Consider the following 27,590-nt stretch of genomic DNA (forward strand, 5'->3'; position numbering starts at 1 on the left):
GTATGTTTATCTTCCTTGATGTTGCTGTCTTAGATCACAAACTGCTAAAGCACAGAGAATGTTTTCCTTTATTGGTTCTGTGCCATGTATGTGTGGGTATTTACCAAATGTTTCCCTATGGTGAGGATGCATTTTATTCCTCTTTATTCTCCCTCTCTCCATCGGCTGCTTCCCTAATGCTTCTCCATTCTTTTTTTTAATTCTTTTGTTTTTCGTTTTTGCAGGGGGAAGGCAGGGCAATTGGGATTAAGTGACTTGCCCAAGGCCACACAGCTAGAAAGTGTGTCAAATGTCTGAGGCTGGATTTGAACTCAGGTCCTCCTGATTCCAGGCTGGTGCTCTACTCACTGTGTCACCTAGCTGCCCCTATGCCTCTCCATTCTTAAAGCCTCTTCCCTTGACTTTTCTACTCCATCCAGTTAGTCATCTGTAGTCCCATTTCCTCCTTTTCACTGCTAAAATCCTGGAAAGAGTTTTTAATACTGATGAATTCACTTCTTCCCTACCTACTCTCTCTTCACTATTTTTCTTGCTATCTTCCCCTTCCTTCCCCTCCCCCCCACTATTATACTGAAACTTCTCTTTCAAAGGTCGTCATTGATAGCCTCATCATGACATCCAATGACTTTTATTCATGATTAGCCCCCTTGACTTCTTTGTGACTTTTGACACAGTTGATAATTTCTTCCTTCTGGACACTTCTCCTCCCTCAGCTATGGAGACTTCCGGACTTCTTCCTCGCTATTCTCCAATTACTTTTTCTCTGATGATTTTTTTTACTGACTCTTTATCCATTTTTGATTCCATAACATAAATATTCCCCAAGGTTCTGCCCTTAGTTTTTGTCTATCTTCTATATACTTTCTTCTCTGGCAATCCCATTCTTGGCCATGGCTTCAGGTATGGCCCTATGGAGATTATTTCCAAATATGTCTCTCTAGCTCTGACTTTTTTTATGAGCTTTTGACCATTTCTAGCTTATTTTTTAAACTTCGTGTTCCTTTTCAAACTGAATGTGCCCCAACCTTAATTTATTACTTTTCCTCCCAATCCCGCTATTTCTTTTTATTTCACTGCCTTTCTCTTTGATATCACAGTTTCTCTAGTCTCCCCCAATTGCAATGTTGGGCTTGTCATTGGCTCTTCCTTCTCTCTAGCATCTCATATCCAATCAACAGTGAAGTTTACTTGAAAGATGAAAATATTAGTCTGAGTCTAGTAAGAGGAAAGTTAATAAGTCTAAATGTAAAATCTTACACATGGGTTAAGTAAAAGACAGGAGAGTTCTAGTTGGAGAGCACTTCAATTGAAGCAAGATTGGGAGTGTTGGTGAACTGTGCGCACTGATATCAGTCAAAAAACTTAGCATGGTGCCTGACATATAGTAGGTAGTTAATATGTATTTGTTGACTTGACTTGAAAACAGTATGATGTGGCAGTCAAGTTATGTTGTATTCTGCCCTTGTCAGCACACCCCTGGAATATTCTATTCAGTTCTCACCACTAAGCGATCAACCCACAAGTAGTTATTAAATGCTTACTAATATTCTAAGCACTATGTTAAGTGTTGTAGATAGGGAGAAACAGCAAAAATCATCCCCACCCTCAAGGACTTTACATTCTAATTTGAGAGACAATGTGTAAATTAATAGGCACATGCTAAGTAGATGGACGGTAACCTTAGAGTGGAAGGTGCTCGTAACTAGAGGGACAAATAAAGGCTTCCTGCGGAAGGTGGCATTGGAGCCGAGTCTTGAAGGGAGCCAGGGATTCCAAGAGGTGGAGATGAGGATAGAGAACATATGGGATAGCCAATGCACAGGCAGATTTGGGAGGTGAGATATTGTGGGTGAAGAAGAGCAAGTATGGCGGAGGCACGTTTTAGGAAGGATATTGATAAGCTGTCGGATCCAGAGAAAGGCAAACAGGGTGATAAAGAGACCTGAGGCTGTCACACTGTGATCTGTTGAAGCAACTAGAAATCATTAACCTGGAGAAGAGAAGATAATGGAGGAGATGTACTAACCATTTGCAAGGGGCATCTTGTGAAAGAGGGATTAGACTTGTCCTGCTTCTGATAATAATAGGAAGTTGCAAAGAAGCAAATTTAGGTTTAGAGAAACAATTACAACTCTCCCTATTATATTTCATCTTATTAGAACTGACTCTGTATTCTAGCCCATTAAGAAAACTCTGCTAACCAGTGTGTCAGCTCTCCCTCTCAGCTCTGTGCCATCTGCAAATTTGATAAAGCGTGTTCATCTATGTGTTTGTCTAAGCCATTGATAAAAATGTTAAACAGCAAACAGTCAAATTTGGATCCCTGGGATGCTCCACTGCTAACCTCTATGAGCTAACATTGGATTATTACTTTATATCTGGGGATACTGAGGAAGAAAGAGATTCAATGACTTGCTTAAGGCCTCAGAGTGAAAACCTACATTGCCAAGACTATCACTGTTGGAATCCCTTAAGGGTTGTGGGAGGAACCCTAATATATCACGTACACATATATATACATATACACATATGTGTGTATATATATATATATGTCTGTATGCATGCATGTATGTATATCTATCTATATGTATGCGCATATACATATTATTTATATACATACATATGTGTGTATATATGTGTGTGTATGTATATATATATATGTATATATGTATATGCATGTGTGTATGTATAACTGCCAGCTCTCCTAGGACAGTTGTTGTGACTCTTTCTCTAATCCCCCATCTCTGGATCCTGGAGCAAAATTTACTTATAGACATATGAAGTGGGTTGGTGTAAACCCGAGCGAATCAAGACATAAAGCCTAGCTCCCAGTTTTTGGCAACCCCTAGACCTCTGCAGCTTGCTCAAAGGTTCAGCCAACAGCCATGGATTCAGGTTTCCCTCTGAGACAGAGAAGGAGGGATTCCCCTCTTCCCCCCCCAAGGCTCCTTTGGATGAAGGGCTCTCCTACTACTCAGGCCTAATCTTTGCAGCTGAGTCTCTTTTGCAACATGCTTTGCATAATTTGGTTAAATATTTACTGAACCAGCCTCATTTTCTGGGCTGTCTCCTTGGCTGACAGCTGTGAAGACTGCAATTATAGCATTGAACACAATGCCAGGGAACCATTGGGAAGCTCTCAGCAAGGAGCAACTTCCAAACAAATGGGTCTGTCCTGGCCTTTGCCAGAGCTGGGAAGTGTCCATCTGATGACACCAAAGTGAGCTGAACAAATAAGGCTTTCCCTTTTCCCCAGGATGGCACTCTTAGGTTAGGGAAATTTCCAGGGTGAAAAGAAAGTAACATTCTAACTGCTGCTCAGGGAAGAAAAAGTCATCAAAAATCAGCCGGGCTCCTCTGATCTTTGCCCATTCCCATAAATCAGGCCTGGTTATGTGCCCTGTAGTTCACAGCAATAAATTTCATCCAGAGCTCGCAGCTGCTGGGCTACACTGAGGAAGTTCTCTGGGGATCCTGAGAGCTCAGCTTAATTGTCACTGGATGCCACAATCTCAGTAAAATTTCCTCTAGCCATGGCGGTAATAAATCTTAAAACTCGCCAAGACGGCACCATTATATCAAGGTGAATCAGCAAACACCAAGTAACCTCTCTGCTGGTTGCCGTGACCTCTACTCTTGCTCTGTTTCGAATGATCAATTTCTATAGTGGCCCTATCTCCATAGGAGCCTTTTTACAAATGCTTTCAATAAGTAAACAAAATCCTTTCCCTGGAAGAATATCTTCTTTCTAGGGATCTTGGAGCATTTTCTGAGATGTCCCTTTGTTTATATTCATATTAACCTAACTAGGTAAAGGATAGCATTCTCCATTTTCAGTATATTTCAATGGACTCCTAATATCATTCATTTATATATATATATATGTGTGTGTGTATATATATATGTATATATGTATAAATTCCCTCCAGTCACACAAATTCCATACACACCTTCACATACACACTGTGTGATTCTTGTTCATGTTCTTCCATAAACCTTCATAGAGGATCTCCCCAACATGCTGAAAGTCTTCATCTAGGTCTTTTATCATTCTATCAAGACCAGTGCAACATCTGGGCTGTCAAGCTATTTATTCTTTATTCTTAACACATAATTGGCCCATCTCCTTTTCCAATCACGCATTTCCTGGACGATACTTTCTTTTCATGTTGCCTCTTCTATGTAAGACATCATTGCTCATATTCTGCAGGTTAATTAGGCCCACCATGTGTCTCTTCATTGCCTTTGTAGGCAGCATGTGGTGCAATGGATAGAGTGCAGGGCTTGGAGTCAGGAAGACTCATTTTCCTCTTTTTACAGGTGAGGACACTGAGATTCAATGAGGTTGGATACCTTGCCCATAATCACACAGATAGTGTCACATATGGGACTTGAATGCAGGTCCCACTCTCCAAATCCAAACTACATATCACGAATCCCTTCTTTTTGTATTTCTTTTGAATGAATTCACTGCTTCCAGCACAATTCAACAAACATCTATTTAGCCTCTACTTAGTGCAAAGTGCAGCAATAAAGAAATAAAAAGTGAACCACTGCTTGTCTTGTAAAGCACTTTACAAATCCGAAAGCACAAGATAAATGGTAGCCATCATCATCATCGTCACCATCACCATCACCATCCTCATTACGGTTGTTATCATTCTTATTTATTTTCTCTTTTCTGATGGAGCTCAGATAGAAATGGTTCTGGGCCAAGTTGCTATTCTGCTATGATTCTTTTCCATTTACCATTCTGTGAACTTTTGCATAGGTAGAGCAAATGACTGCATTTTTATAATTGAATAAAAGCATCGGGGTGGAAACTCATCTTTTGTAGTTTCATTCAAAGCATCTTTGGGACAATTCTGTAGCAGACAGGATGACGAGAATGATCATCCTGTTCCCAAAAGTCAGTCTTGCTATCATCCTATTCTTCTCATCTTTACGATAGGTTTCAGATATGAATGATCCCAGAAGTCTATATTTATTCTTAATATTCTTCTTATGTTTAATTATTCTTCTTATATTTAATACGTCTTATTCTTCTAATATTTATTAATCTTCTTATATTTATTCTTCTTTTCTTCTTATATTCTCCTCCTTCTTATATTTAATACTTAATAGACTGTTGCCTTGGATAAAATAATTGCTTTTTGTTTTTGAATAAAAGTGTTAGGATATAGTTCCATCTTCTTTAGACTCACTGAAAGCATCCTTGGTACCTCTCCATTACCAGACAGGAAAACCAAGGTCATCTGTACCACATCTTACTCCTACCTGATTTTTTTATCTCCTCTCATAGGTCTTTATATTTTGGAAGTTTCTCATTCCATGAGGCTTGGAGATGTTGGTGATATTGATTTAAAATGTTGTTTTTAGTTTTCATCAATCAATGCTCTATCAGGGAGACTGTGGGGAGTAATAGTTTGGTCCATGATAATTGCCTAGGTAGAAATAACAGTGAAGAGGCGGTCAGGGGGCATTGTGGACAGAACTTGGCAACCTCCCTGAATACAGGTGAATGCTTCTTTTGTGAGGCTATGTTACAACATGGGAGAGCGAAGGAGGGAGGGGGAACCAGGAGGATAGTGAGGAGAAATGTGCTGGGGTCAAATCAAGGGCTAGCAATGAGGGGGAGGTGACCTCTATGGTCTCAGAAAGAGAAGTGCCTAGGGGAGTTGGTGAGGAGGAGAAAGGAAAGATTGAAAAAGGAGAAGAAAAAGAGACCTTACTTTGGAAGTGGGAGATTCCCCTGGTGAATGTTGAAGATAGAAGAAGACTTTACCAGGATCAGGCCTGGCGGATTTGGTGCCTGAAAAGTCTCCTTATTCTACGAGGGGGGAAGTTGGAACCCCTAGGGTCAACTGGCCCCCTGGAGGAGTGGGAAATCATGGATGCAGAGAGGAGATTTTTTTAGAAAGGTCAATGAGAGGATATAGATCAGTGTGGTAGGAGGTGCCCTACCTTGGGGTAGTGTACTTTCTGACACCTGCAATAATAGTCATTGTTTTGAGAATGGGGAACTATGGAAAAGGGGAATCCACAGGGTAAGCCCTACAAAGAAGTCCTGGAAAGTGCCTGGAGGGCAGAGTCCAGAATGGATCCCTTGAAAGATTTGATTGTATGAACAATACAGAGAAAAGGGAAAGATCAAATGATTATAGGGGTCATGGATCAAGGAATGAGAGTCTAGAGTAAACAGATAATGGTCTAGCTCCAGGACAGTTTATAAGTCAAGTTCTCCAGGATTTTTGAGGTTTGCATTTGTAGTATGGGGATTTGTCAATATTTGGACCATGGAAGACAGCAAACTTCTGATGTATAATGCTAAGCCACCAGCTCATATCTGGCTAAATATTAGTTTACATCCTAATACTTTATTCAATAACAAAAAGCAATTATTTTATCCAGCTATACAATAGTTCATGGAATATTAGATAGAAAAGAATAGCAGGTGAGGTTTTTTTCTTAATAACTTGAAGCGATGTGTTATGCAGTTTCTAACATTTACTGGAATAAACTTCATTTATCACTACATTGGGTCTCCTTAAGTATAAATTGTTCTGTATTATCTAGTAGCAACAACTTAGTCCTGATTGCCATTATAAATGCCTTCATTTCAAAAATAAAAAATCTGCATAACTCAGCCATTTGTCCTATGATTCTTTGTCAGGTCGTGGGTTGTATTCCTATGGATGTTGCTCACTGAGGGCCCTTTGTTTTCATTCTTAGATCTTAGCTATTTTGTAGATTCCATCTGGAGGTAAACCACTTTCAACTACATTAGACAAATCCAGTGGCAGCTAGTTGGCACAGTGGATACAGTTCTGAATCTAGAATCAGGAAGACTTGGGTTCAAATTCAGCTTCAGACACTGGCTAGATGTATGACCCTGGGTAAGTCACTTAATGGCTGTCTCAGTTTTCTCATGTGTAAAATGGGGATAATAATAGCATCTACTTCTCAGGGTTGTTGTGAAATTCAAATAAGGTAATATAAAGCACTTAGCCCAGTGTCTGGCATACAGTAGGTGCTTAATAAAAGTATGTTTCCTTCCTTCCTTCCAGTGGCATGTATCTGTTGTCATCCTTTACTATTGTTTGGTGAAGTGATGTCTACTTGTTCCAGAAATTTTTGTATAGATTTTTGGCCAGTTGTGCTCTGAGAATTTCTATCAAAGCTCTTCCTTCTTTCTGGTAAGAAAATATTAATATTATTATATGTTATAATTATACATGATCCAGAATATAATTATATATATCACATTATTACATATTACATATAATTTACATAGATCATATATTATATATTATAATTGTATGTGATACCAAATATAATTATATAAGATATATTTTAATATATCTTAGGGTGATTGACCTTGTGTTTTAGCTTTGGATACTTTCCAAATCTATTCTGGTCCATTTTACAGTTTATAAGGTGTACATTAAGGTAGCCACTGCATAAATATTAATTGCTTTATATATGGTCTTTCCATTTAGCTTTGATTTCAAGATACCAGTAAGTTTTAACATATACAGATACAGCCTTCTTTGTGATAGCTTTATGCTTGATGTGTCTTGCCTGGAGGAAGCCAAGATAATTGTAGATATTAATATCACCCATTGGTTCAATGTGACCTTTGGACTAAAGTTTGATGTCTTCAATCTTTAACTTTTTCTTGGTATAGATTAAGAATTTTTCAACGATGGAATCTAAATGACATTTTGATACTATTGGAGAGAGATCCCATGAGATCACAAAACTGTTTAATGTGATTTTCAGTGGATCCATATAACTCTATGTCATCGATGTACATCAAAGGATTAATAAGGTATTTTAGTTCAATTTCTTTAATTTGGAGACTATGCTTAGCTTTATTTAGGAGAGAGAAAAGATTTAAAGCTTAGCAGAGGCATAATGGGCTTAAACTGTCTTCCTAAAAATGTTTCTTTTATAGCAATTGTTCTTGTCATTTGAGTGTTGGTGTATTTTAAAGAAGGAACACTTTTCCATGGAAACATCAAATACCGTATTGTTCTTACTATACTTGGATCTAGGCATATATTTGCAGTATATGAATAAGCTATGAGTGTAGAAATGAGGTGTATTCCAGACATGAGAGACCTGTTGGACAAATGAATGGAGGCAAGAGAGGGTGGAGTAAAAACAGAGTTAAAAATAAGTCCAGTCTGGCCAGAACATGGCTTGGTCCAAAGCGAGTCTTGTGAAATAAGGCTAGGACAGCAGTCATTGTCATATTTCTTCAGCACTTTGATGCTTCAAGAATATGACATAGGAGATGATCTGTGAGAGCTGTTCCAGCTGAAAAAGTCATCACCCTGTGGCCAACCTAGTGTTGTGACTCTCTAAACTTGACTGGTTCTCAAATGACAGATGTATTATGTATTTTCATGTTGTCTCCCTCATTAGAATGTGAACTCTTTGAGAATGGTGACTGGTTTTGTTTTCCTTTCTTTTCATCCTCAGCATTTAGAAAAGTGCCTGGCACATAGTAAGTGTCTAATGTTTGTTGACTTACTGATATCACCAAGCTCTTACTCAAAGCCTTCTGAACATGGTAGACCATGTGATCCCCTGACATAGCCCAGGACCACTTCCATAACCCAATGAGGAGCCAAAAGAGGACTTTAAGGGTCATATCACCACAATGAGAATTGATTCAAGTTAACAAATATTCATTGTGCACCTACTTACTGCAATGCACTCTGAACAATAGCATAGCTCTGGGGATATAATGATGAAAAATGATTCAAATACTACAAGATAGAGTACTATTACAGGATAAAAAGGACCTTGATTAACTGCCCTAGGAAGAAGGGAATGACAAAGAAAGGGTAAAATTGTTAGAAGGAAGCTATGGGGATCAGAACAGCTAGCACAGAACAGTCTAGACTCTCTGGGACACAGTGTGTGAAAGAGAGTGAAATATGATGGGAAAAGTTGGTTGGAGGCACATGGTAGATGGCCTTAAATGTTAGGATAAATGGTTTCTATTTTGTCCTGTAGTCAATAAAGAGCCATTGAAGGGCTGGGTTTTTTAAATTTTTGTGGGGAAGGGAAGAGTTATCCGAGGAATTTTATGGTCATATTTATGCATTAAGAATATAATTTTGACAACTGGAATGGATTGGAGACCAGACTACAGGAAGGACGGTCAATTAGGAGGACATTACAATTGTTCAGATGAGAGGTGATAAAATTGTAATAGAGTGGTGCTGGTGATAATGGAGAAGAGGAGAAAGAAGAAAGAGGAGTAAGAAAATATTAAGAAGAATGAATAAGGCTTGGTAATGGATTGCATAATAGGTGTGGAAGAGAAGGAAGAGCCAAAGGTGCCTGGGAGGGTAGGAATATGTATTAGGAGGGCAGAGTTTATAATCTCAAAGAGGATCATATATATGTCTGAAAGGTTCGGAACCGCTGGATATAAGAAACTCTCAAAGTAGGAGGCAGAAGAATCAAAGCATATATTTAGGCTCCACAGTAACCAACCCATGAACCAGCATCCGAATTTTGATATATTGATCAAAAGCTTCCAGGCCCAATAAGTCCGCCTCACAAGAGTAACCAGGAGGCTACAGAGAAGCATGATGGTATAAAGCAAAATCATATACATGCTTCACCTCTATGGTAAAAAGATTACCCACTGGCCTCAAGTCCTTGTTCAGCTTCCTCCCGTAGGTCAGCTCTGCTACTGGCAGCTCCTGCTTCGGCTGTGGCTGTGGCTGTGGCTGTGACTGTGGCATCCTCTGGCTCCAACGGAAGCTGTTTTTAACCATCCGGCTTCTGCGGGGGTGTAAGGTACGCGGGGAAAGCACAGGTTCTTTCGATCAGCTTAAGCAAGGGAAGCAAGGTGAAGGGGCCGACAAGCTTACTCCAGTCCAACATACAAACAGCATTCAGTTCAGGGGAAAAAGCCAAACTAGTCAAGGGCACTTGTTGACTAAGTGCTAAGGAGCCCATTTTTGGTTACCAACACAGAATAATAGAAAAATCAGGGGAGAGGCAGTATTTGAGGAGGGTGGAAGAGGGCAAATTCAGTTTTACAAATACTGAGTTTGAGGGTGAGTGGGATATCTAGGTGGAGATGTCCAGAAGGAAAATGTAAATGTGGGACTGCAGTTCAAGAGAGAGATGAAGGCTGGGTATAAAGACGATTTGAGGCAATGGACCTCTTCCTAGAGTTTGTGCTTTCCATTTGAGCATCATTATTGGAGCTATATCTGTTTGCTATGATGAGATGTGATGAGATGAAAATCCTTTGAGTATCTCTGAGCCCTCTTCCTCCATATATTGTGGTCCTGAGGAACATCTATAGGCCTTACAGAGGATTGATGGGATAAGAGGTCTATCGCAGAGGGTGGAGTTCTCTCAATAAGGCAGATATTAGTCTGGAAGCATTTGGGCAACTAGGTGGCACAGTGGATAGATCACTGGGCATGGATTCATGTAGCTGTATGACCTTGGGCAAGTCACTTAACCCTGTTTGCCTCATTTTCCTAATCTGTAAAATGAGCTGGAGAAGGAAATGCAAAATACTTCAGTATCATTGCCAAGGAAATATCAAATGGGGTCACAAAAAGTTGGAAATGACTGAATGAAGTCAAAACATTTGTAAGAGGATAAAACATACTAATTTCTCATTCACAGGCCACAAGGAATGAAGTATGTGACAAAGATGAAGCTCGAGATTATTGCTAAATGAGGATCTGTTGAGGGAAATGGGAAAGATTACCTAAAGAAGAGATTTATTCCTCCAAATAGTTGAAGCAGCTATTCTATCCCTTGTGTCATGGAAAAGACAGATGAGACTATTCTGTGTGGTCTTAGAGGGCATAACTAGAAACAACAGGTAAAAGTCACAAAGAAGCACATTTCATCTCTAAGTTAAAAAAATAACACTTTCAAAAATACAAAAACCTTGAAGAAGTTCAGAATTGCCTTAGCCAGCACACACTTGGCCTTCTTGACAATTGGAGAGAAATGGAAGCCAAGGATAATGCCAGTCTAGAAGGCAAGTTCACTTATAAAATATTACAGAAGAGGGTGACAGCAGGTTGGTCATGCCAGAACAACCTTATTTTCTTTTTTGACAACTACTAGACTAGTTGATCAGAGGAATTCTATAAATATTTTATAATATACATAAATATATATAAATAAAAATAAAATTTTCTGACATCAGCAAAGACTTTCATTCTATTTGTGTGAAAATATGGATGAATGAAAGTGAATGACAGTACATTCAGATTGATTTGGGACTGGTGGAATGTTCCAACCTAAAATAATTGGATTTCAACCTAGAAGAAGGTCTCCATTGGGATTCCCCAAGAATCTGTTCTTGGACTCATATTGCTGAAAATTTCTAAGAGTAAGTTGAAAAAAGGAGTATATGGCACATATCAGATTTGTAGATGATATAAAGTTGAGAGTGATATCAGATGGCAGTCAAAATAAAAAAGATCTTAGCAATTTAGAGCATTGGGCTGAATCTAGGAATATGAAATTAGGTGGAGATTGTTCAGTCTTTCCAGTCATGTTGGAATCTTCATGGCCCCATTTGGGGTTTTTTGGCAAAAATACTAGAGTGGTTTGCATTCCTTTCTCCAGCTCATTTTACAGATGAGGAACTGAAGCAAACAAGATTAAGTGAATTTCCCAGGGTCACAAAGTTAATAGGTGTCTGAGGCCAGATTTGAACTCAGGAAGATGAGTCTTCCTGACTCCAGGTCTGGCACTCTATCCACTATATCACCTAGATGAGTATTATATTGGGGTTTGAAATAAATCAGTCTCATTGATCAAAAGTGAGGGAACTATGGCTAGGCAGAAGTTTATCTGAAAAAGATCTGAGGAGGTTAGGAAAATCAAAATGAAATATGTCCACCATGTGATAGATCAGTTTAAAAAGCCAATTCAAACTTTGAGTTTTAGCAAAAGAAGAATGACCAGGACTAGAGAGGTGATAATTCCATGGCACTCTGTACTGGTTAAGCTACACTTGAAAGAGAATATTCCAGCTCTATCAGTTGAAAAAACTGGGGTTAATCTGGAAACGACTAGACTTATGTTGGATATGGTGACTGACTTCAAGTATTTGAAGAATTGTCATGTGGAAGGGGTAGCAGATTTATTCTGCTTGGTCCCAGGGAGCAGAAGTAGGAACAGCAGGTGAAAGGGGACAAATTTGGGTTTAATACAAGGAAAAACTAGGGGCAGCTAGGTGGCACAGTGAGTAAAGCATCCGCCCTGGAGTCAGAAGGACCTGAGTTCAAATCTGGCTTCAGACACTTGACATATGTACTAGCTGTGTGACCTTGGACAAGTCACTCAGCCCCAATTGCCCTGCCCCCCCCCAAAACCAAAAAATATACAAGGAAAAACTTCCTAAGGAACACAGCCATCCAAAAGTGAAATAGGTTGTTTGGGGAGGTAGCGGGTTATGTCTCACTGGAAATCTTTAAAGAAAGACTGGATAGTCACTTGTTAAATGGATCCTTGTTCAGGTATGAGTTGAACTAGATGACCTCTGAGATCCCTTACAACTCTTGAGTTTCTGTGATCTATGATTCTGAGCTGAAAGAAAGAAAGAAGGAAGGGAGGAAGAAAAGAAGGAAAGAAAGAAGGAAGGAAGGAAAGAAGGAAGGAAAGAAAGAAAAAGGAAGGAAGAAAGGAAAGAAGGAAGGAAAAAAGAATGAAAGAAAGAAAGAGAAAGAAAGAAAAGTTATGAGGTTATTTGACATAGTCTTTGAGAAAACCAAATTGGGGGACCCAGTAAGCTCTCTTCTAACAAGATATCTCTCATAAGATTTCAAAATAATAAAAAAAACTTTCTTAACAGGCATCCCCATAAACACAGTTTTGTTTAATAATCTTTTTGTTATCACTATCAAAAGAGGAATAAAATAGGGGGAAACATGATTACTGAAAGTTTTCTTCATTATCATAGAATACAGGTTTATAGGATAGATTTAAAGTTGGAAGAAATCTTAGAGAAATCTTATCAGGCCTGAACCCTTCTGTGACAGATGAGCAAACTGAGGCACAGAGAGATAAGTGACCTGTTGGAGTCACACTGGCAGTAAGTGATAGAACTATGCTATCCAAATTCCAGTTAGGACAGATATTCTTTATAGACAGTGAGGTTTTCCGTATACTTGTTTCTGCAGTTGACATTACATCAAACAGCAGAACCCTATAGAATGTTCACATTGAAATGCCCAGCCACTCAAAAGTGATTGCTGTTTACTAATTCATATGGGAAAAAACTATTATGTGAAGTGTATTATTGAGTATTACTGAGATGCCGATACGCAGTTGGATGAGTTGGTGTATCAGAATATATATATTGGGCAGGCCCTTCAGATGGACAACACAATGAGTCCAGAATTCAATAGGAAGAGGGGAGCAAGTCACATCACAATTGGGAGGTTGAGTGGTGGTCTCAATGGTTCCAATTTCTCTCTGCTTCTAAAGCCTGTCTTCCATATCCATAGTGTCCTGGTGATTCTATATGGTTGTGAAACATGGAACACCACAATCTCAAAAGAATCAAAATTACAGGTTACTCAAGGGGCAATGGAAAGACCAGCTGGACTAGATGAACTTTGAGATCCTTTCCAGTTCTGGCATCCTGTGATTCTGAGATACCTCCATGGGAAAGACATGGTGTTAAATAACTGTGATTGAGAATTTGATAAAGTATACAAATATCTACCAGTAAATCCATGGCTCTTAAAGTTATGTTCTCCAAACTGTGGTCCATGTACACACATCCCCAAATATATGCATATATTCTATGTGTACATTTATATTCATACTTGTAAGTGGATACCCAAGAAATATTGTGACAATAGTTTTCCAGACCTTTCTATCATCGCTCATGAGGTTCTTTTCCACACTCGTCTCCCCACCTCCTACTTTCATGTGTTGTTGTAGAAAGGGCCACTTGCTTTGAGTATGAAGACTAGATTTGGTGTTACCTTAGACAAGTCATGCTCTTTCTCTCAACCAGGGTTTCTTCATTTGTAAAATGAGGACTAGGTCAGCGGTTTTTAAGCAGAAGTCTGTGAACTTGTTTTTGAAAAAATATTTTAATAACTATTTCAACATAACTGGCTTCCTTTGAGATGCCATGCATTTTTTATTTCATGTATTTAAAAACATTATGAGAAGGAATCCATAGGCTCTGCCAGATTGCCAAAGGGGTCTATGGCCTGGATGATTTTTAAGGTCCTTTCTACGTGTAATATTCTGTGACTTACCCATCCCACTCCTCCTGAATTTAGTGCCTGCTGGTTACTCAGAATCCCTCCCTCAAGCATCTAAGTAGAAACTTGTCCTGTGGCCCCTTTTCTCAAACTCCCATTCTTAGGTCATAAGATCATAAATTTAGAGCTGGAAGGAAGCATAGAGGCTCTTGAATACAATCCCCGCCCTTTTTTTACAGATGAGGAAACTGAGGCATAGAGAAGTTAAGTGACTTGCTCAGGGTTATGTCTGAGTAAGGATTTATACACACTTATTTTATACTTTCTACACACTTTCTACACACATTTATATACACTTATTCAAGTCTAGTACTCTAACCACTTACTACTCCACACTGATAAACTAATCCCCATTTCTAAGGTTTATAGACTATTAGTAGGTTAACATGTCATCTCTTTCAGGGTAAAATATTTGCTATTTAACAGAGATCGTTAGGAAATCATTCTTAATACCAGGAAGTAACTCTAGTCTGGGAAATTTCAAATGCTGGATATTTCTAGGTGCTTCTTAAGTCACATACGTTAGAAAGGTGGCCGTCTATTCCTTTTAGGCCCAATTGATGATTGATTTAATTCAGAACGATGACAGCCTGATGAGAATCTTTTCTCTTTATTACAGTCATCTTGTGTCATTTCAATTGTCGGTAGACTCGAGAACCTTCTTTCTCTAAACAAAATTGTAAGATCTCAAAATTGGAAGGACCTTAGAAACCAGTTAGTCCAAGCCTTACCTGACTATCATGTTCATTTTCATTTTTCTGTGACATACTTTTCCCCCAACCCCCTTTGTTTCCTTATATGGCTAGTGTTAGTTAGTATATCTTAAATCATTTGCTGAAAAATAGGCAGTTTTCCAGCAGTGCTACTGATGGGTATGTAGGACCATCTTGGATTGACTAAGGAAGGTTCTGTGCCCAGGGCAGAGGAAGTGATAGTCCCACTGTATTTGTTCCCTAGTTAGACCACATCTAGAGAACTGTGGTCTGGGCACAACATCTTAGAAGAATAGCTGGCAAGCTACATCTGAGTGCAGTCAGAAGATGGCCAAGACTTGGCGGAAGGGGCCTGAAGAAACTGGACATATCTAGCCTGGAGCAAAGAAGAAGGGACTAGGGACATTTAGTCTGGAACAGCGAAGATTTGGAGGATGGGGGAGGGCATGATAACTGTGTTAAGTATTTGAAGGGTTAACTGATGGAAAAAGGGTTGACTTATTCTGCTTGACTCCATATGTCAGAAAGAGGACCACTGGGTTGAAGTTAAGAGGATAAACTATTTGAGCTCAATATAAGGATCATTAAGCTGGAAGGGACCTCATGTAGCCCAACCCCTTCATTTTACATACAAGGGAAAAGAGACCCTAGGAGAAGTTAAGTGACTTAGACCAGGTCATACAGGTAGTGTATTTCTTTGTTCAGGATTTGACCCTGGGCCGGTAACTCTATCCCTCTAAGCCACAGTTTTCTCATATGCAAAATGGAATAATAAAAACTTTCCCCTTCTGCCTCATGGGGGCATTCTGAGGAAAGTGCTTTTGAAAAGGGGGCTATTGCTATTGTTAATGTTATCGTAAGCCTGGATGCTCTGGCCAAATTGTATATTAATTTCCCTCACTTTTTATTATTTTGCTATCTACAAGTTTTCCATTCGTTTCAACTTTTCTTGAGAGAGGAAGTAGGCTTACAGATTGCTGCTCAGTCTCTGACACCGGGTCAGAATGGACCTGGACATCTTTGGATGGGTGGGTGGATTTTCAACAAGGAAACTTGAGTTTTCTTGGAAGTCCTAGGAAGGTTTCCAGTAGCTGAATTAGCATTAATGATACTGTCCTTTTTTTCTTTTGGACTCCCAGCGAGGTAACTCCCTCTACCAATTCAGGTTGGTACCTGCTCTGCAAGCATAATCTTAGAAATCTATTTCCACCAGAAAAAAAATCAACATCAAAAGGGAGCCTTGGAAGTGGGGTGGGAAGGGATGGGGGACAGGCAGGTGGAGAAGCCAGCTTGGATCTACCATGACAATAGTAACTCCTTTGATATATTTGGGATTTCCTCCACCTGAGTTCAGATCACCTCCTCTCTCTGGACTCGGGGCTTCAGTTTCCTCGTGTATAAAATGTGGATATTGGATTATTTGGTCTCTACATGTTCTTCTACTTCTAGTCTATGAATACGTCATCACCTTAGGAGACCTCCCATTGCCTGAGTAGAGTTTCAGGTGAAAAATTTTCAAAACTATTTGATCCAAGAAAAACCTATGGCCCTGGGACACAGGAGATAGTAATCAAAATAGATAAGAAAGACCAGGGATTTGATTTTCAACATTTTGGGAGCTATAGAACAAAGCTTCTTTCACCTGTCTCATAAATGTGAGGCACATCATACAGTTGTTCCTTAAATTAAGATGAATTAAAATGAATTCATTCTCAAAATATTTTGTGGCCACCACAGCGATGAACCAGGGCATTACTGGATCGATGAAGATGTTTGGATGGTGTAAGGACCAGGAGGACTGGTATTTTTTTTTGTGGAGGTGAGTTTTGCGCATAGTAGGCATTTAGAATAAAGGAAGAGGGGAAAGAACGGTTACTTAGAGATCAGAGACTCTCAAGTCTAGAAGGGACCTCCACATGCCAACCAAACCAGCCTACATACTATTTCCAACATTACAACATTATACCCCAAGTGCCCAGAAAAAATATATCCATTCTAAACCATGTTTTCCTTTCCTTTCCCTATGTAATATAACCCCTTGACCCAGGGATAAGTCCCCTTTACAAAATTCCCAACTATATCTAGCCTTTGCTTGAACACCATCAGTGACAAGAAACTTAACTACCCCACAAGGCATCTTGGATGCTTTTAAGTAAAAAGAATATTGGCAGTAGGTTACATTAATGGGGGCTGGGGAGGGGGAACATACCTTTACATGGAAGTATGAAGGGGATTCACAAGATGTTAATAGTTACTCCTAAACTGGGACCCTCACTATTCAGAGACAAGCAGTCAACAAGCATTTATTCAGTACCTACTATGTGTCAGGTACTGTGCTAAGGGCTGGGGAGAGAAAAAAAGGCAAAACACAGTCCCTGCTCTCAAGTAGCTCAATAGAAGAGATAACATCCGAACAACTCTGTTCTAACAGGATATTTACAGGATAACCTGAGGATAATCTCAGAGGGAAGGCTTTACTAGGATTAGAAAAGGCTTCCTGCAGAAGGTGGGACTTTAGCTGAAACTCAAAGGAAGCCAGAGAAGTCAGGAGTCAGAGATGAGGAGGGAGAACATTCCAGACATGGGAGATAGTTGGTGAAAATGTTCAGCCTCTGGTGATGGATCGCTGTGAGAAGAACACCAATGAAGCCAGTGTCACTGGGTCAAAGAAAATGTGAATGGAGTAATATATAAAAAACTGGAAAGGTAAGAAGGGACCATGTTATGAAGGCTTTGAAAAGACAAATGTAAGATTTTATATTTGATCCTGGAGGTAATAGGGAGCTACTGAGTTTATTAATTGGGGTTGGCATGGGGTGATATGGTCAGACCTGCACTTTTGAAAATTGTTATCGTTCAGTTGTTTCAGTTGTGCCTGACTTTGTGACTTGATTTGGGGTTTTCTTGGCAAAGATACTGGAGTGGTTTGCCATTTCCTTCTCCAGCAATTTACAGATGAGGAAACTGAGGCAAACAGGATTAAGTGACTTGCCTAGGGTCACAGGGCTAGTAAATGTCTGAGGTCTGATTTGAACTTAGGTCTGATCTGACTCTAGGCCCAGAGCTCCATCCCCTGCACCATCTAGCTGCCCATGACCTGCATTTTAGGAAAATCTATTTGATAGCTGGGAGAACTGGCTAGAGTGGGGAGAGATTTGAGGCAGGGATATAGCTGAAATCTAACCCAACTGGAGCCAGGGATGTCAGGCTGGCTGCCCATGGTTCCTTCTCTCTTGAGTCCTCTTGGTAAGTGGTTTTTCCTTCATTGTAGGCCACAGAAAATCCATTCTCTTCCTTTATTGCTAATGCAATCTCATTACCATTTCTTGATCTAGGGCTTGTCTCAGAAAAGGATGGGTTTTGCTTAGCAGATACTGTAATTAGTGTCATTGGTCTGTAAGAGTAAAAAAAAAAATACCCAAAAAACAAAATAACACCAGGATCCTACAGTCTTAAATCATGTCTATCTCACCCAGTGGCTTTTTCAGATAGCTATAAAAAGAAGGAGATGCTGTGGATAGGTGACAAGGCAGAGAGGTTGAGGTCCTGGTGCTTTCATGTTTTACCTTCAGAGCTCCGAGCGATCCATTTTTTCAATGGGAGAAAGAGATTGACCTAGAAGACAGAAACTTTGAGTCTTCTTTCCAGCATGCTGAATGCAAATTTCTTCCCTCTGATAGTCCTAGGGAGTTCTGATTGGCTTTCTCTCTGGCCCTCAAGCATTGCTGCTAATGAAATCTTTGGTCATAAAATTTCTTAATATTGAGTCATTGTTCTCAAGCCATCCAGACCAGTTCCTGAGCAGGATGGAGTGAGACTAAGGGTGACCCACTTTGGTCTGGTCTCCTGTTGCTTGAAGGGTCCATTTCATTAAGAGATTATGGATGGAATAATTCTAAATGACAATATTCCCATGACTTTGTGGAACACTTTAACTCTTTTTTTTAATCAATCATCCTTAATTGACAAAATTATACAGCATACATTCCAAATAGACATTTCAAGCTTCTGGACTACAAAAATAATCTGTATGTGATGAAAACTTAGTACACGAAATAAAATTCCACAAAACCCTAAAATTAAATCTCAAAAAACACAGTATATCTATGATGGTCAAAAGGAGATAAATTAAATCAAAACTTTTTTATAATAGCTGCCTCAAGATTGCCACATACTAAATATTAACAGTGCAGCTTGTTTTATTTCCTCAAGTTAATTGGGATAAAACCAAAATTATTTGGACAAATTTGCCACCAAGTCAAGTACTGCTTCTTAATCAAAGTGACATAGAAGACAGTTACCAAACAATTTTAAGGACACAATATCTATCTTTTATTGAAAATCTTCACCAAGGCCTTTGGAATAAGATTTTATTTTATTTTAAATAAAAAAGAAACAATGTTTGGGAAGGTAAGTTTGTGTAAATAGTTGTTGCTTTTATTCTTAGCAGAATGTGAGTGTTTGTATATTAACAGATTCCATTAGTATTTCTTCAACAGATGATCTAAATGGAATTTGCAATCTGTGCTAATTTGAGAAAGTTTAGTTTCTACTTTATTGTCTGTTTAAATAATGGCCCAAACTTCAATTACTTCTTTACTTGGTTGTCTGTTTTGAAAATCCACATGGTGAAGTAAAAAACTTACAATTTTTATAAAATCCAAGAAAATGAACTATTCCCAGATATCCATTTCAGTATGATGGCCATAAAGAATCTGAAAGTTACTAGGAACAAACGAGCTCAAGGGAAAATTCGGAGAGACCTACAATTATTTCTTTGCTCCTGTTGGCATCTAATAAGAAAAATAAACCTTTATAAGGAATAAAGGTTTCTTCTTATAAACCAGATGAAAAGTTGGTGTTTACTATTAACAAGGCTAAAATAAATTCATTGGTTTTTTTTTTTGTTTTTTTTTTTTGCTCACTTCAAATCTCTGTATTCCTGGCTTGCGATATCAGGCCTTCCAGCTGTGATAGCTGGGTAATGGATAGGTTAAACTCCTAAAATCAACCAGAAAACAAGCCTGACCAAATTAATATTTATTCAGGAATCCAAACCTAACCTCCCCCTAACCCCCAAAGAAGTAGTTCGATCTACTGAATAATCTTGTCTTTTATATGGTTTTCTTTCTCAGAAAGTAGTATGGCTTTCTTTTTCATTACTGAAAAGATAATTTCTACATTTCTTTACCTTCAGTAGGTTATGGACAGTTATTACTCAAAATGTCACAATCAACTATGGTATGTTGCTGGCTAAAACAAAAGCACCTCTTAGGATCTAGGCTTGAAGAATGAATATATATATCCAATTTATTGCGTATGCCACAGAACCAAAAGATCACTGGTCTTTTAAAAGTTTTTTTGATAATCGTGATATCTTTGAAAGGTATTTCTTCAGAAATGTAAAGGTAGGCTCAGTACATTTAATATATAACAACCATTCGCTAGCCTTTGTATCAAATAGAGATCAGATTTAGGATGGACACATTTCCTTTTTTATAAGTCCAAGCTAAGAAATGTGAACTTTTTAAAATGGTATAACTGCATAAAATTTATGCAGAGTTTTGGTTATATATATTTATTACTTGGATAAAAAAATTAAGAAAAATAACTATGGCAGGGGCCTAGTACGGTCATTAGTTTCTTAATATGAGAACTTTTATTTGTTTACCTAATGACAATGGCTTAAAGTTTCTTCTTTCTCATTAAAAATTTTGATAGGAATAAAGTCAATGACAACCAAATATTAATCTTCTGCTAATAATCTTTTTAAAATGTCATTTGTCAGTGTGCTATATACATAATATAAAAAAGGAATGAAATGAAGGACTGATTTGAGACTGTGAGTTTTCTAGTGCTCAATTCATTAGCAACTTTTTAAGTAAACCTTGGCTCCTTATTAAGAGCTGTGCGATTGAAGCTCAGTGATTTTCCAGGTTCTTTAGCTCTTCCTCAGGCTCAAATGACTGCTGGTTACCAATGCTGACAAAGATGTACTCTCTGATGCATCGACTTTCTCGGGCTCAGGAATGGTTCTCAAGTTACTGGAAGTTTTCTCTCAAGCCTTGGTTTTCTTGTTCAGGTTGGAAAATTCGTTCTTGCTCCTTGCAACCCTGCTGCTCATCAATTTCGATAGCTTTCTTCATTACTGCTGCCATTTTGGCAATCTGGTCCACATGTACTCCTAATTCCTTGGAATGTTGCTCCTTTAGCCTCATTGTAATGCCTGGGTCATCCTTTTTTGCTGGCTATTGGCAACCTAAACATCTGTTCTCGGCACTTGCTCATTATGAGTTCTAAAGCAGACTGGTGTTCTTCAAGAGATGTGTGTAATTCTTTACTTTCTTGCAGCAATTCCCCGATTTACCTGTTTTCTTGCTGAATTTCCATAACTACTGTAGATCGTGGTCGGTGTCTTGCAGCTTCATTAACTTTTTGAATTCCTTCTTGTCCTGTTTCATTGCTTCTACTGGCTCGCGGAGAGCTTTGGTTAGTTCAGTCAGAGATTCTGACGCATTGTCATGATCTCTTTGTAAAAGCTTTTCCACATCGATTACATTCGTGAAGTTTCTTCCCAGTGCGGATTCTCTGATGCGGATTAAGAATGGACCTGAGTCTAAAAGGTTTTCCACATTGATCATATTTATAAAGTCTCTGTCCCCTATGGATTTTCTGATGTAGAGCAAGACTGGGGTTCCATGTGAAATACTTTCTACACTGATCACACGCATAACATTTATCTCCATTGTGGATTCTGTCATGTCAAGCAAGACTGGAGCTCTGTGAGAAAGTCTTTCCGCATAGAGTACATTCTTAAGGTTTCTCCCCAGTGTGGATTCTCGCATGTAAAGCAAGACTAGAGCTTCTTCTGAAAGCCTTTCCGCATTGATTACGTTCAGAAGGTTTCTCTTGTCATGGTCTCTTAATCATTCAACAAACGTTTCAGCATCTGCAAGAGCTTTTTTCAATTATGCAGCCCATTTTCGCGTCTCACTCCCAGCGCCCCCGCTGCCCGCAGCCGCCTCCGCCTCGGCCTCCCAGTCCGGCTGTGGGCGGGTTCTGCCTGCGGGGCACGGGCTGCCCCGAGAGGGTCGGGCTCCACTCCTCCCTACGAGCCGGGTCGCAGCGCCAGGCATGGTCCGCTCTGCAGGTGACGGGCAAAGACAGCAGGCAGGTGAGGCGGCCGCATCGCAGAGTCGGAGGCCGGCTGCTCACTCCCGCCAGAGAGGCAGAACACTTTAACTCTTGAGAGACCAAAGCCCACACACTGTTTTCATATGAGGCCACCTGCATTTCTCTGCCCCCTTTTCCTCAAAGTTTCTTCTCTCTTCTGATTCAGGCCCTCCAGAGGGTGGGAAATGAACCTGCTTGTATTTCTTACTTGTTGGATGCACCTCCAGGCCTTTGATGAAAATAACAGTTCACGTTTGCATAGATTAATCCTGCAGGTTTTATCATTCCCATCATAGAGATGAGGAAACTGAGATTCCAAGCATAAGTGACTTTCTCAGGATCACACACATAGTGGATACCAGAGCCGGGATTTGAACAGCGGTCTTTCCTGATTCCAAGACTACTGTTCTTTCCCCTATGCCTTGACACATCCCAAAACACAGCTGATGCATCCAAATCGTCTCAGGGGAGCATTGGGTATAGTGTCTGAACAGAACCTTCCAACCCATGAATTCCCCATAGAGAAGAGCCTGACAATGCTCAAAACACAGTTCCAAGTATTATTTACCGAGTGCAAGGGGAATGACGGCCAGAAGCTCAGACAGAAAGATCCCACTGGGTCTAACAATGACTCCTCTGATATTTAAGAGCAGGCCTGACAAGATACTGGAGAAATCTGGAGGAGTGGTAACTATGCCAGGCAAACAGCATAGATATGAAGAATTGATTTGTTATGAATTATGTGGGCGACCTGAAGAGAACATTTTAGAGACTTTCTGTTGTTTTATTAGCAGTGGAAGGTGAACTGTCTCAGAGGACAGCTGCCACCTGGTGATGAGAAGCACTGAGTGGGCTGGAGGAAGATTTCCTGGTGATGACCGTGGGAGATCAGATAATGATAAGGTTTAAGCATACATACGCACTCCCACAGACTGAGAAGGAAGGTAAGGGATGAGGAACAGCATGACACCTTCTGAGCTTTGGTTGTTTCTGGTTCACATGACCTAGCTGAGAAAACTGGAAGTTCCAAGACTAGATTCACCTGTCCAGGTGCACTCTTGGGGCAAATCCAATTGATAAATTGACAAACTCACATGGTGGCCAGGTTGGTGGCATCTTAAGGAGGCCATTTTCTATTCTCCTGTTTTATAGCAACATGGAGGATAATAACAGGGAAGCAGAATGGTGATGGTGAAAAAAAAAACAAACAAACAAAACACTGGTTCTGGAGTCAGACAACCTGAGTTCAAATACTGCCTTGGACACTTACTACCTGTGTGACTTTAGACAAATCGCATAACTTTCCTGGGTCTTTGTTTCTTCATCTATGAAATGAGGTGTTGGACTAGATTGCCTCCGAAGTCCTTTTTAGCTCTATAATTATGATCCTATTGGGCAAATCACTCAACTTCTCTGGGTCTCAGTTTCCTTCTCTGTAAAATGAGGGGGTTGGACTATCTAGACCTCTGAGGTCCTTTCCAATCCTAAATCTACCACCCTGCAATTTCCTTAATATACAACTCTCTGTCCATAGCTGTCCATTCAGTAAATATTTATTGGGTGTCTAGCCTCCCTGGGCATTCATCAGCCAAGTAACAGGATTGAACTAGGTATCCTCTAGGGTCCCCCTCCAGTTCTACATCCTCTGACATTATCCTACTGGGTGCATTATCCTACTGAGCAGCCTCCTGCTACTCAGAAGAAGGCAAGTGAGAAACTGACCCTTGCAACGTGGATCCTGAAAAATCTGTTACCACCAGGCTAATATTATGTATATCAAAAATTGACCTGGGCTCAGAAGGCAAATCTATTGATTGTAGAGCCGTGACAAGTTATTGAGGAAAGCTAGGAATATTGGTGGGTGGGGAGGGAGGAATAAAGCTAGGTGACACAATGGATAGAGTGCCTGGCTTGGAGGCAGGAAGACTCATCTTGAGTTCGAATCTGGCTTCAGGCACTTACTAGCTTTGTGACCTCAGGCAAGTCACTTAACCCTGTTTGCCTTAGTTCCTCATCTGTAAAATGAACTGGAGAAGGAAATGGCAAACCCCTCCAGTATCTTTGCCAAGAAAACCCCAAACAGGGTCACAAAGATTCAGATGTCACTGAAACAACTGAACAACAACAAGAAGAAAAGGAGTATTGTATTTGCTATAGAAAATAGAATATTATATTTAGAAAAATGAGTGGACTTGAAATGACAGAATCATAGAATCTCAGAGCTGAAAGGTACTTCAGAGGCCATCAAAGTGGGTCATGTTGGGCAAGTCACTTCACTGTTCTGGGTCTCAGTGTGTTTATCTTTAAAATGAGGGGGCTTGGACTAGGTGACCTTGAAGGTCCATTCCAGCTCTAGATCTCTGATGCTGTGATTTTAGTTCAGGCTGTACCTAAACAAGAATCCCCTCTATGAGTACTGTCAAGTAGGCCTTTCCTGGAAGCCAAGCTTTTCTTGAAGACCTCTAGTAAGGAGAAACCCACTACCTTCTGTTCTACTGTGAATAGCTCTAATTATTAGGAGTTTTTTTCCTTCCAGCAAGCTAAGTTGGAGTCTCTGAAACTTTCACTTAGTGCTCCTAGTTCTGCCTTCTGGTGCTAAGCACAGTGAATGAATGGACGAATTAATTGACCAGAAAATTTACTAAATGCTTACTATGTGCAAAGTACTATGCTAAGCTATCGGGGAAACAGAAAAGTGGAGACAGATACTTCTCTCAAAGAGCTCACCTTCTGATGTAGAGGGCAGCACATACAGGAGGTTTCAGCTTCAGATGGGATCCTTAGGATTCAGCGGCAATTTTGTGGTTGTTCAGTCTTCCTGACCCCATTTGGGGTTTTCTTGGCAAAGATACTGGTGTGGTTTGTAATTTCCTTCTCCAGTGCTTGTGGCAGAGCAGATGCTAATGCATCTCTAACATTATTTCCAGTGATGACAACAGAAATGACATTACAATCAACATTTATTAAGTGCTTAGTATGTTCGAGACACTGTGCTAAGGCTGGGGATCAAAAGAAAGGCAAAAAGAGTCTCTACCCTTAAGTTAGCTCACATTTTAATGAGGGAGACAATATTTTTTAAAAAGCCAACTATGTACTTACAAGAGACAATTAAACCTGAATAAACTGAATTCTTATTCCGTATGACAACCTTTCAAATACTTAAAGACAGCTGTCATGTCTGCTCCCACCCTGTCTTCTCTTCTCCAGGTGAAACATCTCCAGGTCCTTCACTTGATCCATATTTGGCATTATCCTGAGGTCCTTCATCATCTCAGTCAACCTCCTTTGGGAGTTTTCCAATCTATCAATATCCTTCTAAAATATGAGTACTAGAAAATTATATTCCAGATGTAGTTCGACCTGGTCAAAGAACAGTGGAACCATTATTTCCCTTCTTCTGGTCCTTATCCCTGTATTGATGGCACCTAAGATAATTCAAGAGGGCAGCTAGGTGGCACAGTGGATAGAGTGCAGGGCTTGGAGTCAGGAAGACTCATTTTCCTGAGTTCAAATCTGGTCTCAGACACTTCCTAGCTGTGTTACTCTGGGCAAGTCATTTAACTCTGTTTGCCTCAGTTTCCTCATCTGTAAAATAAGCTGGAGAGCGAAATGGCAAACCACTGAAGTGTCTTTGCCAAGAAAACCCCAAATGGGGTCACGGAGAGTTAGACACAACTGAAAAAATGACCGAACAACAACAAAAGATACTTCAAAGCTTAATCCTGCACCCTTTTATCTTCTCTCTCTATATCCTCTTTGGATGATGCCATCAGTCCTTATAGGTTCAATTTTTATTTCTCTATAGATGACTTCTAAATTCATCCACACCTAATTTCTCTATCAAATGTCAGTTATACCTGGAATCCTTAGTGTTATCTCAAATTCAACATGGAGATGCTGCATAGTACATAAGAAAGGCTACTGGGTTTGGAGCCAAAGAATCCAGGTTCAAATCTCCTCTATTAATTTCTCTCTGTGTAACCTTGGACAAGTCACCTAATCGCTGGGAGTCTCAGTTTCCCAAATCTGTAAAATGTTCTCTAAGGTCGCTTCCAAAATAGAACTTAATCTCTTCTTCTAAAATCATCCTAGGAAAGTTTCCTATTTCAATTTCCTTCTAGTCCCCCAGAGTCACAACCTTGGGTCCATCCTAGACTTTTCCCTTTCCCTTGACTTCTATATCCCATATTCTACATGCCAAACCTCATTAAATCTACCTTTGTAAAATCTTTCACATTCATCCCTTCTTCTCTACTCACATGACCACTACTCTAGTTTAGGCACTCATCACTTTGTGCCTGTGATTGCCTCCTAATTCCTACTTTTAGTTTCTTTCTTATCTAATCCATCCTTTATGTGCCTGGCAGATTAACATTTCTAAAACACAGGTACAGCTCTGTTATTTCTTAAAAAACTTCGATGGCTCCCTATGACCTCTGGGTAAAAAAAAAATACAATCTAAGTTCTGGCATTTAAAGCCTCCCACAATCTGGCACCAGCCCACCTTTCCAATTTTATTTCATAATACTCTCTTCTGCATACTCTGTGTTTTCACTAATTTCCCTACAAGGTGTTCTTATAGCTGACATTCCTTCTCAAGTTCTCCTAACAAAAGATATGCAGGCTAACTAAATTATGTTCTTTTTCCTTTGCCCCACATGAGCCTACCTAGCAGTCTTGACTGTGGAAAGACAAGATTATAAAAATGGACTGTTCCCTGTGGTCAGCCAAGCTTGCTCACAGGTGATTTGTGTCTGGGCAAAGTCCCAACTAAACACATGACTGTCAGTCTTACACTTATTGGTTTACCAGAATTTCTTGCCTCATGTCCAGAGCAGATGAGAAGAGAAGGGAAATGAGATAGCTTCCCATCAGCCCACAAACCATGAACTGACCTTTCTCCCAACTTGGTCCATTACTTTGGGGTTTAGAAAACGTAAGACAGTGTGAAGAGGAGGGGAGAGAAAGCCCCGTACGGGGAAGGGAAAGAGGAAGGAAAAGTGAGTAGGGGAGCCGCTTACTCTTTGCAACCCCCTTTGAAGAAATGGGAGTGGCAATAAAGAGATCTAAAGAATTATTTCCTCACTCCCCCCGATCAAGCACCATCCCCAGTGATTCTTGCTATTGTTCAAACATTTGGGTTAAGAAATTCCCTGAATTTTCACTTACCCTCTTCTGTCATTATAGGTGATGTTATAAAAAATCCTGACTTTGGAGTCAGAGGACCTGGATTCCGACCTTAAGTCTGCCAAGTACTAACTGTCTGAACTTAAACAAGTCTATGTGACTTCAGGAAGGTCACTTAACCTCCCTGCGCCTGTTTCCTCATCTGTTAAATGAAGGGACTTGACTAGATGGCTGCTTAAGTTCCTTCTAGATCTAAATCTATGATCTGCTGCTAAGTCACTTCACC

The 27,590-nt window shown here is 39.8% G+C and overlaps 1 pseudogene; it reads right to left on the reverse strand.

Moving 5' to 3' along the window:
• Positions 1-20,945: 20,945 nt before the first annotated feature.
• On the reverse strand, positions 20,946-21,966 carry LOC118830564 (annotated as a pseudogene).
• Between the last annotated feature and the right edge of the window lie 5,624 nt (positions 21,967-27,590).

Source organism: Trichosurus vulpecula, chromosome 9 (assembly GCF_011100635.1).
Source record: "Trichosurus vulpecula isolate mTriVul1 chromosome 9, mTriVul1.pri, whole genome shotgun sequence".
NCBI lineage: Eukaryota > Metazoa > Chordata > Mammalia > Diprotodontia > Phalangeridae > Trichosurus > Trichosurus vulpecula.